This window comes from Gymnoscopelus braueri (assembly GCF_963280865.1).
Source record: "Gymnoscopelus braueri genome assembly, chromosome: 2".
Lineage (NCBI taxonomy): Eukaryota > Metazoa > Chordata > Actinopteri > Myctophiformes > Myctophidae > Gymnoscopelus > Gymnoscopelus braueri.
Genome location: NC_137604.1, coordinates 27,664,350 through 27,680,899, shown reverse-complemented (window position 1 = coordinate 27,680,899; position 16,550 = coordinate 27,664,350). Strand labels below are relative to the sequence as shown.

At 43.9% G+C, this 16,550-nt stretch overlaps 1 protein-coding gene across 1 annotated transcript in view; it reads right to left on the bottom strand.

Annotated features, from left to right (window-relative positions):
• The window catches only part of LOC308076576 (amyloid beta precursor protein binding family B member 2-like), a 70,470-nt gene extending 56,279 nt beyond the window's left edge, over window positions 1-14,191 (bottom strand). The window contains 2 exon segments of the mRNA XM_080416961.1: window positions 4,116-4,199; window positions 14,074-14,191. The gene's annotated coding sequence lies outside the window, so the exon portion shown is untranslated.
• Window positions 14,192-16,550: the final 2,359 nt, after the last annotated feature.

The following is a 16,550-nucleotide window of genomic DNA, read 5'->3' as shown; positions in this document are numbered from 1 at the left end:
TGTGTGTGTGTGTGTGTGTGTGTGTGTGTGTGTGAGGCATGGTGGGAGACTGGCTCCAGATAGAATGAAGGGAGCAGCTGCAAATCCACCATTCCACCATCTCTCTCACTTGCTCTCTCTCTGTCCCCCTGTGTGTGTGTGTGTGTGTGTGTGTGTGTGTGTGTGTGTGTGTGTGTGTGTGTGTGTGTGTGTGTGTGTGTGTGTGTGCTTACCAGAAACTATGGAAAGACAGAAGGAAAGACTGACATACTAACAGACAGACGCAGAGAATGCATTGACTTCATAAGCCAAGTGGAGAGCAGCCAAGGACATACTCTACAATTAGAAAGTCCTCTTCTTCCAAGTTCCAACCTTCTTTTCAAACTTCTCCTTTGCCATTCTAATCTTTTCTAGTCCCAAGCCATTGTAATTTCTCCACGCTTTTTCCTTTTACAAAATGTTCGGGTTTTTTTATATCTTTTTGAAAATAGCAGATCTACATGGCATCACATGATGTACATGGGTTTAAGTGATTACATTGATTTTGATGCTATATTTATACATTATTTGCTGCGGATCCCCTGGAATCCCCTCAAGAACCGCTGGGGGTCCCTGGACCCCACTTTGAGCGCCCCTGTGTTAGAGTGTTGCTGTCTGAGCTCATTAAAACAGGAGAGGGGGTCTGGATATGCCAATAAAAAAAGACCGGTTTCTCACCACTACACCCTGATTTACAACTACTCTTCCCTTCTTCTCTTCTGAGAAGAAACCCCATCTGTTACACCCCCCCCCCAAAACAAAAAGGCAACCACAAAAAAAGTGAAAAGAGAAGCAAAACCATCACAGCTTGAAGCTGGCCGGTGGAAAACAATGTGGACGGATTCATGTGAAAGAGGCGAGGAACGCAGAGCAGCAAAGGCAAGCGGGTGTTTGTGTAACTTTTGGATTCGGACGTGAGAGTAAAAGCCAGCTGCATAATCGCGGACAATCTCTCCAGATCTTTCCATGCTTTATTTTCATTGGCTGCATCTTGAAGCCCAGGCCTCTAAAGCTGTTAGCTAGCTGCTGCCATCAGCTTCCAGGCTCCGCTAGGAGACTATTCTAACCATAGATATTTATAATCATTAACAAGAATTAATTCATCTTGAATTCACATATTGTATATTTCTAACTGTATAACTAATAGTCTAATATGCAAAGTCAACGATGGATTCCCAGTTCCCTGCTGAAGGTACATCCATGATATCCATGTAAGTGATTGCATAACAGTTCCCAAATACACAGATATGGAATTTTAAGATGCATCAATCAACACAAAAATGCACGACTACCTCCAAACGATTGAGTGTGTGTGTGTGTGTGTGTGTGTGTGTGTGTGTGTGTGTGTGTGTGTGTGTGTGTGTGTGTGTGTGTGTGTGTGTGTGTGTGTGTGTGTGTGTGCTGGGCATGACATTAAACTGCCCCGTTGTAACTACCATTGTCAATGTAGTAGATTTATTATTCATTTAGAATTTCTTGTATTTTTGAAAGATTTTTTTGGGTGCCTTTTCTGCTTTTATTGATAATACAGGAGATAGATAAGAAACAGGGAGAGAGACGGTGAGAGACCATAGAGTTAAAAATAATAGAGAAGCGCAAGCTCGTGCGCAAGCTTGTGAGTCGAGCCCATTGTTCGAAACCGTTTTCGCTCGTTCATGTACAGTGGCCCCAGCCGTTTTGAGCTGCAGTACCTGAATGAATGAATGGCCAGCATGTCCATTGCGCTTCAATGCACCATTCTGGGTTCTGTGGGCTTGGGAGAGACACGCAGCAAAGGTCGTCGGGAACGGGAGTCGAACTCGCGACACGCTGTCACGCTATATGTGGCATGCGCCTGGACCGCTAGGCCAGCGGGCGCCCTGCAATTGCAATTTCTGTGGACAATGTAGCTTTTGTATATACTTTTTTTTTTTTTTTTTCATGATGCTTTTTTTGTACATAGTGGCATTTTTTTCTCTGTTTTTTATATTGATTTGAACTGTTTGGTTGCTACTATATATGTCTATGAAATTAATTCAAGGACCCCAACGGAAACAAGTCCGCAAGGACTTTTTTGGTCGGACCTTTTAGACAAAAGTATTATAAATGTAACTGTGTTGTTTTACATTCTTTTGCCTAATAAAATTTTCAATCAATCAAATTGCATACAAGAAAGCACTTCTCACCGGTGGACTCTACCAACAGCCGACGCATCCTGACGGCCCCTCCCGTGAACAGCTACCGGGAAGAGAGGCAATAGACCCGGCGGCCTTCCAGCGGAATGTCCGTCCGCTGTCGGAATAGCAATGGGTGGACTTCCAGGCCCATGAGAACAACTACAGAGAGCGCTTTAACACCAAGCAGCAGTGCAAGACTAAGAACTTTGTTTCCTCTGGTGCTCCAGCCAAGGACATACCCACGGACTGGTTGTTGGAGGGTTTTGATAACTGGGGATGCCCAAAGACGAGGCAGAAAGGCTGGCAAAGTATTGTGCTGTCTCTGCTGCCATACGTGGTGGAGCCGCCGCTACTTGGAGTGTTGAGTGACATGCGTGTTGTATCATTAGGACTTATCCTAAAATATTTGTGTCCCTGTATGCGTGTGTGTGTGTGTGTGTGTGTGTGTGTGTGTGTGTGTGTGTGTGTGTGTGTGTGTGTGTGTGTGTGTGTGTGTGTGTGTGTTTTCAACCGGTAATAAGAGGAAGGGGCAAGCTAGAGAACAATATGTCATCCTCAGATTTTGGTTCCGGCATAACAACGGAAGTGGTACAACTTTGAAGTGGCCCAGCCCTGTGTGTGTGTGTGTGTGTGTGTGTGTGTGTGTGTGTGTGTGTGTGTGTGTGTGTGTGTGTGTGTGTGTGTGTGTGTGTGTGTGTGTGTGTGTGTGTGTGTGTGTGTGTGTGTGTGTGTGTGTGTGTGTGTGTGTGTGTGTGTGTGTGTGTGTGTGTGTGTGTGTGTGTGTGTGTGAGAGAGAGGGGGGGGGTCCTCTATGTCTGTGTGATTGTATCCTTATACTGTCAATGGAAGGAAATAACAGGGACAATGTAACACTATTTGACTGAGGCTGTAGCCTAAACATGAGTTCATATACACAAACACCACTAATACTGTACATACTGGGATGCAACTATGCACGCACGAATGCACACACAAACACAAGGTGTGTACCTTTTTGGTGTTTTTAAGCCTAAAGCCTATTTTTGGCATCCAACACCGGTGTGCAACTAATTATAAATCAGGCAGAACTACAACCCAAACTCCTAAACCTAAACTCTAAATGCTTAATCCTAAAACCTGCACCCGAATCTTGTGTGTTGAGTGCCTAATCTTTTTTAACCATCAAACGACCATTTCTCTTGTATTGGCAGGACCGGGAAAATTGACCCCATGTTTATTTCTCAAATTCTACTATATTTGTGGGGACATTTGGCCCTCACATATAGTACTAGTACAAGTACAGACAGACAGACAGACAGACAGACAGACAGACAGACAGACAGACAGACAGACATGGTTGCCGGTGGTCCATGTGAGGTCAATGTGATCCCATGACCAGACGTTGTCCTTGTAGCAGTAATGTATAGTGAGTGTGAAGGTCATACAGGAATAGATACCGCTCGACTAGAATTCGACATGCTCCTTCACAGCTTAAAGTACACATGAAGTCTGCCTCTGTGTGCATTTGTCCCAGTGTACTATGGAAAAGGTATAATTTCCTTCTGCCGTGGTTTTCGTAGGCGGGAGAGCAAGACATGAAGAAATGACCACAAACTAAAGGAGAGAATAGAGGAATTTTCAGGGTGTGCCAAAGAATTTCTGGTATGTCTCTATTTGGGTGGGTGGGTCACAGAGGCTGGGGCCAGGGGGGCTTTAGTCTCTTAATTACTTGACAAAAGGGCAAGCAAACAAACATACACACAAGTCTGTACATGCATGCAGTATATACCTTACGGACAGGACAGAGCTAGGGCCTAAATGCTGACTACTGCTGCATGCATGTGTACATTTTTTATTTTTTGGCATTTGGCCCAAACTAGCTATGCTAGTCTATCCAAAGAAAGATCTGAAACAAGGAGTAAGGCATGGAGGAGACAGAGGGGCAGGTAATGGTATAAATACCTGAATGAAAGTCTCTCTTCTCTTGGGACCAGGACACACAGACAGTCGTCTAACGGAGAAGAGGACGGGTCAGCGGAGGTTCACCTGAAAAAGAGAGAATAGATTTGAGCACTGGAATGATTATGCACTAGCATTAAACACGGCATTATGCTCTATGGAAGAGGAAAGGGGATAGTGGTGGTGTGGCATGCACCGATTTGTCATTCATTGTTAAAACCCTGTTGGGATGGGAGGTATAAGAGACCATGCAGCTAACAACGCGGTCCTAGGAGCTTTTTCTTTAACCACTGTTAATTGAGGTCCCTCAGGGGTTTGTACTTGGTCGCCTCCTTTTCTCCCCTCTACACCAAATCTCTTTGAGGAAAATAGGCAATGTACAAGCTCACAACACAGCACAACACAATGCATTGTCAGCTATTTTCCCCAAATGTTTGCCTATTTTCACTGGTTGTTCACTCAAATAAAAATGTGTATGGTTCACAGGATCATAAATAATGCTGCACGCACCTAAATACCTACATGAATACTTTCCCAAGGTCAGCGCAGTACATAGGTACTCAACCAGAGGAAGCTCCACCAACTTTGTGCCTCACCTATTCAGCAGCTGTATGGGCCAAAGTTCATTCCTGTACACTGCAACAGATGCATGGAACGATCTACCCACAAGCATTAAGACCACTAGCTCTATGGCTAGCTTTAGGTCCTCCCTAAAGAGATGGCTCATTACCAGCTCGACCTGAAGTTACATTTCACACACACACACACACACACGCATACACATACTCACACGCACCAAGCTCGACGGGACCACGATGGAAATAAGCTTTTAGCTTTCTTGTGTCTATCCTTTTGACGTTTTCCTGTGTACATTGCTTTGTTCTGTGCATAGTCATTAGTAGTCAATAAATCAATCAAACCTATTATGACAGGCCCAGAATAGGGATGCTAGGGTTCATGTGGTTAATCTGTGCTGTCCATGTCCTCATACAAACTCTGAGTCTGGACTCCTTCAGACTTCTGACTAATGAAAGGTCCTGCATTCCTGTATCTGTCTGTGCAGCCACATCAGCAGTTGGCACATGATGGCACTTTGGCTTCAGGAGTGTCCATGCTCCATTATGCTTAAAAGATACCTCATGCCTTTTATCCTATTCAGTATACTGTAGCTAGGTACTTTGTGGTATTGTTCCAATGGCTGCTGCAGGACACTGACAGTGCACACAGTGCTAGCATGCTGTCTATATGGAGTGATGGGTGCAGTGCAGTTTTCTGTTCTGATGTGAGACGTCCCGTAATGTGTTGTTGACACTTGACAAACGCCAGGAGCTCACATTCATTTGGTCATGATTGTGTCCCCAAACCGACGGGACCAACACAAAATAACAGAAAAGAAAGACCGAAATAAAGAGAGTGAAACCCAAATAAGTGGAAAAGAAACACAGGAGCCAAGAAGAGATTTCCTGGATTTGGGAAACTTGGGAGCGAGTATGGCGGTGAGACCCCTCCCCCTGTCCCAAATACCCTCTCCCTTCTGCTTCACTCTCCGTCTCCCTTTCCTGTGGGTGAGGGGAGGCGCAGCCAGCAAGGAAAGAGTACACCATGTACACACTACACACACACACACACACACACACACACACACCCCCCAAACAAAACAGAGTTGGGGGAGGAAACTCCTGATTCAACTGTTTAACCTGCAGGCTGTAGAACACACACACGGCCTCAGACCGCAGGAGAGCAGCCAGCAATGGCTCTGTAATGAGACCACAGCTCTTTCCTGGATGCGTCACCGATGGCAACAACAGAGACACAATCCTCAGCCACCATGGGCTTTGATACACACATGCACTAAATATCTTCTCTCCCTCTCTGACTCGCTCTCTCTCGCTCTCACACACACACACACACACACACACACACACACACACACACACACACACACACACACAAAGAGTGTCAGATCATCTAATGAGAGGCCAGCAGCAGAGAGACTGGATATCCTATATTTATCTGAGATATATAGCAGGACATCCGAGAGTACAAGGAAGTCTAGACGTGAACAATATGGGCTTTACTCAAATCATTTGATTTATGCACAATTATTGTTTTGTTCTAAAGGTTTTCTGAATCACTTCTCCCAACCAGACAATTACCACCTGACCTCCCTATGGTGATGTCAAGCTTTCTGTCTTGTGATTTTTTTCTTCTTTGTTTTCTTTGTTTGTTTGTTTTTGCCAAAACTGTGCAAACCTCCTCTGTGTGCTAAACATTTGATGACATTTAATTACAGAGCCTATGGCAAGCTGTCCCTTACAGATGTCAGGGGATGGGACTGTGCTGAATCTGTCTAATATGATCTGCACTGAAGGAAGGCTCATGGACAGAGATATCAGATATGACGAAAGAAAGGAGACGAAGTGACTTTTCAGAAAAGGAATGTCCCATCTTTGCCAAAGGGACCACAGAAACCACACAAACTATCTATTTCTCTTCAACACTTAAAACCCTCCCCTCTTGTCAAATCCTTACCCTTCTTTTTCCCTCCTCTTTCCCTCTGGAGAAGAGGAAGTTTGTGTTGTTAGCGGGGCATTTTTCTCAGACAGGACATTCATTTTGGACAGGACACATATAGCTAGCTGGCCCTGGCTGCCCATTCTTGAAGCAAACACACACACAGCCAAAACGTCTTGTTTTGCCAGGTCAGTGCAAAGCCAAAGGGGTAAATTCCAGCTTTGTGGCTTGTTGGGCTCATTTCTTCAATAATAATTTTGATCAGAGAGTGCAGATTGAAGCTAAGAAAACATAGTTGAATATTTAAGGATTAGGATGCCATAAAAAAGGCCGGAGTGATACCACATCACACCCGACAAACAGCTGCTAAATTAATCCTCTTGCTCTCCCCGACAGGATGTGACATCATCATGGCAAAACTCATATAGGAAGGAAACCCAAACCAGCACAATGACTGTAAGTCTGATTCAGCGATCCAATCACCTGTCATTCGGGCCATTCATCAGACAGGAATTTCTTTCCAGTCCAAGTGAACTCCTGCATTCCCATGTTGCGCAACGGCAGACTTCATGAGGAAATCTGCCACAACAGCCACCTGGTAAAAATTCACAAAAGGTTTGCATGGCTTGTGTGGCAGCTAAACCTGTACACATAGGAAAAAAAGAAACCATGTAATTCTCCTTTGCAAATGAGCCTCATTGCAAAATAAATCGAATTGACAACCATAATTATTAACCCATTTAGACCTGAGGACGATTTTAAAAACGCCTTCTAAATTCTAACCTAAGTTTTCCGAAAAGGAATCCTGTTGCCATATACATAGCAACATCTAAAATGACACAGATGTTTTCCCGGTTATAAAGGTATAACAATAACAACGTATAGGCTTTCCCGGTCTTAATGAGTTAAGACGGATCCCCATTAGCTGATGCCTAAATGACAGCTAGTCTAGGTCCAAGGCAATCATATACATTAACAAAAATAGAAGAGAAAACATTATATACTCATACAGCAAGTTATTAGCATCTTCTTAGCATTGTGAGGTAACTGAAGCACATTTATAAGGGGTGTCACGCCCAGACTTTCTAGTGATGGCAGCAGTGATTGTAGCCAGGCGAAGACATAGTCGTGACAGGCGTGCCAGCGAGCAGATAATTCGACTGTGACTTTGTGCGGACCAGATAACGTTTTTGCCTTTGTGTGCGTGCTTGCGAGCTCCCAGCGCTGAAAGGCATGAATGTTCTCATCCTATTCGGTCCCAACAAATGTGTGCAGTACTAATTCTACCATTAGCAGCTAGTAATAATCAGTTGGAAAGTTTTCTATCTTTAAACTACGATGGGTTTAACAGCACATTTGATGTCATAATTATTACACAATGTGTAATTTCTGTTATTTCTTGAATGTCAGCGGTGATAATCAATAGCAAATCTGAGACGCAATAGAGTACATGTTGCTCTCATCAACAACCAAATCATTGAAGTCATATTAGCCAATACAGAAGACTATTTTCAGAACTGGTGATTATGCTCTACTAGTGTCAGGTCCCCGCACTTGAAGAAGGCACAATCTCTGAAACCCCAGTCTTCACAGTGAACAACAAATGACAATATGGTGTTTCTGCAAAATGACGGCAGGCAGAAAGACACGTGAGGAGTCAAGGAGGCGGTGTCTGAGAGTCAGTCCTCATTTTCACATTGTACGGCTAAATCCTTGAACTCACTGGGCTCACTGGGCCAATTAGAGTGGCACCTGTCTGTAGCCATGGTCTTTACAAGGTCTTTCATCACATTTCATCTCTCACTGTGTGTGTGTGTGTGTGTGTGTGTGTGTGTGTGTGTGTGTGTGTGTGTGTGTGTGGGAGATCAAAATGCAAGCCATAATTCCCTTATGCAGCTGAACAGAGCAAGATAGGGTGCATGTATGAGTGTGCAGCGATGTGGAAACGACAGCATCAGCAGCAGAAATATAATATATTGTTTATATTATAAACAAAAGGAAAAATGTGTGTGTGTGTGCTCGTGAGTGCACGTGTGTGTGTGTGTGTGTGTGTGTGTGTGTGTGTGTGTGTGTGTGTGTGTGTGTGTGTGTGTGTGTGTGTGTGTGTGTGTGTGTGTGTGTGTGTGTGTGTGTGTGTGTGTGTGTGTGTGTGTGTGCATGCATGCACGTGTGCTGTCTCGTGTTATTTTAAAGTGAGAGAGACTGCTCCACACCCTCCTCCTTTCCACAGGTAATTTGTATATGAGGAATATCATGCATACTGATGACCCAATCACAAGACCACTGACAGCAAGGAGACAGAATCTCAATGAGACCTGCCAGGATGTGACAGAATACATAACCTACACAACACACACACACACATAAAAAGGCCAAGGAAAATTAACAAAGAGGAGGACGAGAGTAACAACTCAGTGGGTGAATGAATGGAGACAGAAATGGAGGGAGAGAGAGAGAGACAGGGAGAGAAAGAGAGAGAGTGATAAAGAGAGAAAGAGAGTGACGGAGAGAGAGAGGCCCTATCATTCAGTCTCACACCCTACACAGGATGAACGGGGCCTCAGTGCTCCTTCACTGTCCAAACACACCTCACGGCTGTCTGCTCACTGCAACAACAATACAGCACGCACACACACACACACACACACACACAACACACACGCACACCATAGCCTGATGACGGGACAATAACCCTATTGAGGGGCATTGACGGGGGCCCGAGAGAGAAAGTGAGGAGAAAGAACAAGATTGACAAAAAGGTCACACATGAGCACTCCATGCCCTCCCACACACACTGAGCATTGTCATTATCTTGTCATAATGTTTGCCAATATGATACCTGATTAATCAAAATAATATATCTAGCACTAATGCGGCATTCATCCGTTGAATGTGGAGTATACAGTAAAATACTCACGTTTTACTCAGTACTAAGGGGTGGTCTGGCTCTGATCATGATTGTTGAGGCCAATGCAGATAAAAAAAGGAATATGAGAATGTTTAATCTTTGCTCCCAAAGCACCTGGACTGGCTATCTCTTCTTAAAATGGTCTTACCCATATCATTGTACCAACATGAGGACACTGTCTTTGACACTTGAGATTTGATCCAAGACGCGTGTCGCTCGCCGAAAATAGCTGACCTGCAAGCTGACAACACGTCGTATCCGCAACGCGTTGTGAGCTTGTAGGTCGGCTATATTCGGCGCACGACACCGTCGTGCGACAAGGTATGAATCAGGCTTAAGGTTGCCCATTATTACACACTCATTGAACATTTGATAGGGCCTCCTAATATTATTGATTATAATATATATCAGCTAATAATAATAATTGCTTCAGTATACACTACAGTGTATAGTGACACATTTTAAATTTGGTAACCTTTCTTTCTAATAAAAATCGACTGATTTATATCAGTGGCCACTGGCCGATAAATCGGAGCAGCCCTATTACTCAAGGTCCATTTTACTGTAAACATAAGTATGCGTGTGCGGGCACACACACACAGGCAACTTGTTTGCTCAAGGGTGGGCCAGTGGTATTGTTTCACTGGGGAAGCAGCGTGATGATAACGGAGATCTCCCACACTTATCTGATTGTTCACACACACACACAAATGCATTACTGTTTTTTGTCCTCCTCAGCTGCACAAACTCTATATACACAAACAGACCTGCATACAGGGAACTTAAGGTGATGGTTTGGCAACTTTCCACCCCCTGCCCCCCCCCACACACACACACACACACACACACACACACACACACACACACACACACCTTTTGGGAGATATTGACTACAGATTAACTTTGGTATGTTATGTAGTGTTATTTTGACGTTATCTGACATGCTTGTAGATTCACACAGAGACAATCATATAGAGTACATCGCTGCACTGCTTGTGACAAGTGTCTGCTTGCACTCAATGTGTCATGTGTGCATGACAAGTGTGTCTGGGTCTTTGTGTGTATTCAGGATGCATATCAATTCTAAGAGACTGTTCAAAGCAGCTCCCTAAACCTGGAAGGGGCAATGTTGCGAGTTTGCAGCTCTGCAAAATCAAAGAGCTTTTATAACACCAAAGCAAAACAAACACACACACACACACAATAAACACACACACAAGAACAGTCTGCAGTACTTGGCCAAAAAACTTGGCCCATAAATGTCCGAGTCACTTTTTCCACAGTCAGCAACTCCTGATGTTGAATAGAAACGCTAGACTGAGAGAGAGAGAGAGAGAGGTGGGGGATTGGTGGAGGGGGAAATACAGTAAATGGAGAGAGAGGGGGAGGGTAGGAGGGATGAGAGGAGAGGAGAGGCAAAGGGGTCAGAATATAAACCAACTTAACAACCAAAGAGCCCACTGCAATTAGCAATGACATCATGCTCCTACTCAGCAGGCACACACATTCATTCACGTACACAAAGTCACGCATGCATCACGGCATGCACACACTCATGAGCACATGCACACACACCTATAGGGCTGCAACTATCAATTATTTTCTATCGATGGTGTTTTTAATTAATCAAATAATCAAGAAGCACATTCTTAAATTTCTCACGTGTTTTTTTTTATATTTTTCATAATTGAATAAATCGATTGATAATGATTAACCACTTAAGCCCCATTTTATACTACTTTGTGTGTCACACAAATAGCAAAAATTGCCGATCTCCGATCTTGAAAGTGTTTGTCTATGCGACATTTTTTTTCCCCCAACTTGATTAAATCTATTACTTTGATTAGCTGTTGCACCCCTAAACACACACTGTGGGGCCAAGAAGAGAGACCCCAGAAAACAGGGGAAAGGAATAGAAGGAGAGGCAAGTGTGAGGGGAAGGGAAAGAGCAAAGGAACAGCAGAGAGAATGACAGTGCACCATTTCAACCACGCTGTCCCAGTGACACATTCCGTCTTGTGGGTGGCACTAATGAAGTCCTGAAACCAATGCCACAGCATAAAGCTTATGGAGAGTAGCCACCGCAACCACTGTTTGGAGTTGTAAGTCGTGGATGCTGGGTCTTTTAAAAACACAGGAATGTGTTTCAAAGAGATAGCGGCCAACGAATCGAGACCACACATTGAGACATTAACAAGGCTTTCATTCATGTCGTACTGTTGTGCTGTGTGTCATCATTACTTCACAAACACATTCTGTAAATAACGTACATGTCACATGCGATGGAAAGAGTACACTGGAGAGCTTAAGTGTGTTGCTAAGGGAGTACACACAAGAGAGTGATAATATGAGTGTGTGAGAGAGAGAGAGAGAGATAGGGAAATGTTATTGGTACACACACACACACACACCAGAAACAGCAATTATGTCCTTGGTAATGGTGTTATTGTCAACAACTTCAGAGCAGAATTGCCTCTCCCAAAAGAGAGGCAGACAAATTGGATATGCTCCGTCATAAGCTGTTAAACTCTAAAATCAAAGTAAGGTAGGCACTAGACACCTCTCTCATCCCTCCCTCACACAGATGCAATGCAATTAATTGTGAATGCCTAACTGATAATGATCTAAATTCCCCACCAGTCCACAACACAGGAAGGTTCTTCGCGTTGGTTTTCTCTATTTTTTCCATTCCTTAAATCAAGAAACATAAACAGGCAATTAAGTGGCTCCATGTTTGTATAAAACAACCAGGCCTATTATCTCAGACTCACAGGCTTTGCAGAAAATGACCTTGGTTGGCTGGAAACAATTAAGTAACAGGGTCCAGCCAGCACCAAGCACCAGTTCAAGTTGTAGGATATTGTCTACACAGCTAGCCTACACAGTATGTGCACAACCCAAGGTACAGTAATACTCTGCTGTATGCATGTTTGTTACACAATGAACTGCATTCTTGATTCAACTCCAGCTCCACAGAGGTGGGACAACACAGGGCTAGATTGAGGTTGCAGCTGTGAATGAGAACCAGAAGATGCAATGACAAAGTTGGCTAGCCTAGATTCCCTGGAACTGGAAGCTCTCTTTCACATAGTCTACATGTAACTGTTACTATTACCCCACCCCTCTATGGGCAGCTATGCTTAGGAGCTACAACATGGTGGGTTTCATCAATTGAAACAAACGTGTATAAATGAGTTATGTAGGTAATAATAACCGGTCGTCAACCAGATCCTATCTTAGTATTATGTCTACCCCTGGATGACAGGATGGGCCCATTCTAAATCAACCAGATACTTGAGAAAGGAAAACAACACAGCTAGGATTCCACTAGCAGGCCTTTACAATTCATCAATGAATACGTTTAGAGAGCAAATGATCTGTCCGTCTCGCAAGATTTTCCACCAATCACCTCCTCATATAGGCCTATACTATGACATTTACTTAAAAATCGAAGCGTGCATTAACCTTTTAACAGCAGCACGGGACTGGACAGCCAGCCTGCCAGTGGCGTTCAGTGTTGCCAGATTGTGTGAGAGAAATAAGCAACCGGGTCTAGGAAAACAAGCCCAAAGAAGCTATAGGCCACATGAGCACTTTAAACCTATATACTATATATACACACAAGCTTGCGACGCGTTGTGAGCTTGTAGATGCTGCTATTATCAAAAAAATCTTGAAATAAAATGTGGAATATCAGGAAACGTTTTGAACACAAATAGGCTACATATATTCATTTGGGTGGTCCATCCATGACGACATGAAAACATTTGAGAACCACTGGTTTAAATAATTACAAAATGTGTAAGCAAGCCCAAATAAGCAACCATACAAGCCCCCAAACACAACCACCAATATTTACTAGCAAGCAACTTTATAAAAAAAAGAAGCCCAAAGTATATATGTTTCGATGAATTGAGTACAAAGGAGAAGGGCCCCAATGGAAAGAAGCCAAAGTGCTTTCTTGGGTTTAAAATCCTCTTAACAGACATTGTATTGCACTGTACTTCCCTGTGCTTGTCTTTGCAAAACTAATAAAGTATTCAATCAATCAATCAATCAATCACGTCGCTTATAATAAGCAGACTTGGCAACACTGGTGGCGTTGGCTAGTCGCTGCTACACAAGCAGCGCTAGTTCTGTCTGCAACGTTACCTGATGTATTCCTGCAATCACGACGACATCTACACACAGGGCTGAGGCCAGCAAACCCACACGACATTAACCAAACCAAACGAATCTCGGGTCCGCTACATTCCTGTAAAGGAAAACATGGCATGTGTCGCAGCAGCAGCGCCGCTTCTGCTCCTTTACAACAGCGGCGACAGACAGAGAGAGAGAGAGACACAGGGAGAGAGAGAGAGAGAGAGAGAGAGAGAGAGAGAGGAGGGGGGCACTGCGTCGCCCTCCCTCCTCAACAATATGAAAAGTTAACTCAGTCACGTCTTATTTTTTTTCAGTCCTGGGAATAAAATGACAGCCGCAGCTTCCTTTTTAATACGGTCCGTGAAATAAGCATAAATACACAGCCCTCACTCTCACCTCCACTGTGTTCACCACGTCCTCGAAGCGCTTCAGTTTATTTTTTATGTTCCTCCTTCCCCCCCTTGTCTCTCTCTTCTCTCCGCTGGTTTCTTCTCCTCCTTCTCCTCTATCTTCTCTTCCAGATGCTGATGTTCCCTGAAGGGAGGCAGCCAGTGTTGCCAGATTCTGTGAGACAAACAAGCAACCAGGTCTAGGAAAACAAGCACTTTAAACATTTACATCGGCTATTTTCAAATAAAATCTTGGGGGGAAAGGGGGAAAAAATGAATATTTTGGAATATTTTAACAACGTTAACCTGTATGGGGGTCCCTGGCAGAAAATACTTTTAGATGGGGGGTGGGGGTCGTGGACAAATACATATTAATCTGGGGGTCCTTGACATATTTTTTTTTAGAGCCACTGGTTTAAACAACATTAGGAAACAAGCCCAAATAAGCAACTACACTTTAGAAACAAGCCCAAAAAAACACAACCCGCAACAATCAATCTTTACAAGCAACCACATCAAACAAGAGGTAGACCAGGGCAAATACTGCGGCATGGTCATGCTGGACCTCCAAAAGGCTTTTGACACTGTTAATCACCCTATTTTGACTGGTAAGCTAAAGGCAATTATTGGTTTTGATAGTACATCGGTGAGCTGGATGCGATCCTATCTGGAGGGGAGGGAACAGGTGGTGGAGGTGAACGGAACCCTGTCCCCCCCCCCCTCCCAGTGAGCTGTGGCGTTCCGCAAGGAAGCATACTAGGACCTTTACTGTTCCTGATACATGTAAACGACATGTCATCAGCTTGTAACTACAACCTGTTGTTCCTGTTCGCAGATGACTCGGCTCTGCTGGTCTCGGACAGGGACAGGCTGCGGGTTGAAAAAGCTCTCAGCTCTGAACTCGATATGATCCACATCTGGCTCGCTCGCTGATAACAAACTATCATTACACCTGGGAAAAACTGAAGGAATTCTCTTTGGGTCTAGTTTTAACCTCGGCAAGGCCGACCGCTTCACAATCAAAGTGGGTGATAATGTTATCACAAGAAAGGAGGAAATTACCTATAGGTTCCATTTTAGAGGCAAACCTTTATGGTGATAAAATGGCAACAAGAGTCATCAAAAAAGTCAACCAAAGTACACGTTTTTTGTATAGGATTTCCTCTCTAGTCAGTAAGAATACTTTGAGGATTTTAACAGGAGCCCCCCTCATCCAAGGTCACTTCGACTATGAATGCACCTCATGGATGGTACCACAACACCACTAGAGTCTTAAAAGGCTCCAGACATCCCAAAACAAACTGGTAAGGCTACTCCTTGGCCTTACACCTACAACTCATCTAGCCCCTGCTCACTTTGCTAGGGTCGGGGTAGAGGACAGTACAGCAACTTGCAATGGGCCTGGTCTACAAGATACAACACAACGTTAAGATACCCACCTGTCAAACTACTTCAAAAACGTCCACAATCACAACACCAGAGGTATAGCTCCACTGATTTCGTTCTCCTGCTATGCAACACAAATGTGGAATGCCATACCAAAAGTAGCGAAGGAATGTAAAACCCTACTCTCCTTCAAAACTTCCCTAAAAGAGTACCTTCGAAACTGGCCCCGTAAAAGTCATAACCCAGCCCTCCCCCCCTGAACTTTTTCTTTTTACTGTATTTTTTTTGTTTTGTTTTTCTTATTTTTCATTTCTAAACTGTTTATATGATGTTCTGCATAGTAGTGTATATCTGTCTGTCATTTAATGTCACTATGAATTGAGTACAAAAGGACCCCAATTGAAACAAGCAGTGGCTTTCTTGGCTTAAAAAAAATCCTCTTAAGTTGACCTTGTATTTGAACTGTACTTTCATGTGCTTTTTTCTGCAAACTTCTAAATCAAGTATTCAATCAATCAACTTTACAGAAAATCAAGCCCAAAGTAAGTCGCTTATAATAAGCGGACATGGCAACGCTGAGGCAGCGAGTAGAGCGCTGCTCCGGAAGCAAACTCCCGACGATGGATAACAGCCGCTCTACAAGCCCATAACGCGTCGTGCCCGCCACGCGCTATGGGCTTGTAGATCGGTGTTTTTTGGCGCGCGACACCGCCGTACGACGACCAAGTAGGCTATAAAACCAAGCTTCTTTTTGTAGTTTATCACTGTTAACGCTGTTACTAAGTAGGATTCACGTGACAGCGCTTTACCCCGTTGTCTCTTTATATGTCACTCATTATTATAACATTTTATATGATATTTCAGCTGTTGTATAAAGGAAGAGATTGTTACAGTGTGTGTGCGTGCGTGTGTGTGTGTGTGTGTGTGTGTGTGTGTGTGTGTGTGTGTGTGTGCGCGCGCGCGCGCGCGTGTGTGCGTGCGTGCGTGCGTGTGAGTGAAACATGAAATAATAATTAAACAGAAAAAAATCTGTGTATGAGACTGCCTGCATGGAGGGTGCTGTTGTGCTGAAAGGACTGCTAATAGGCCTACTACTAA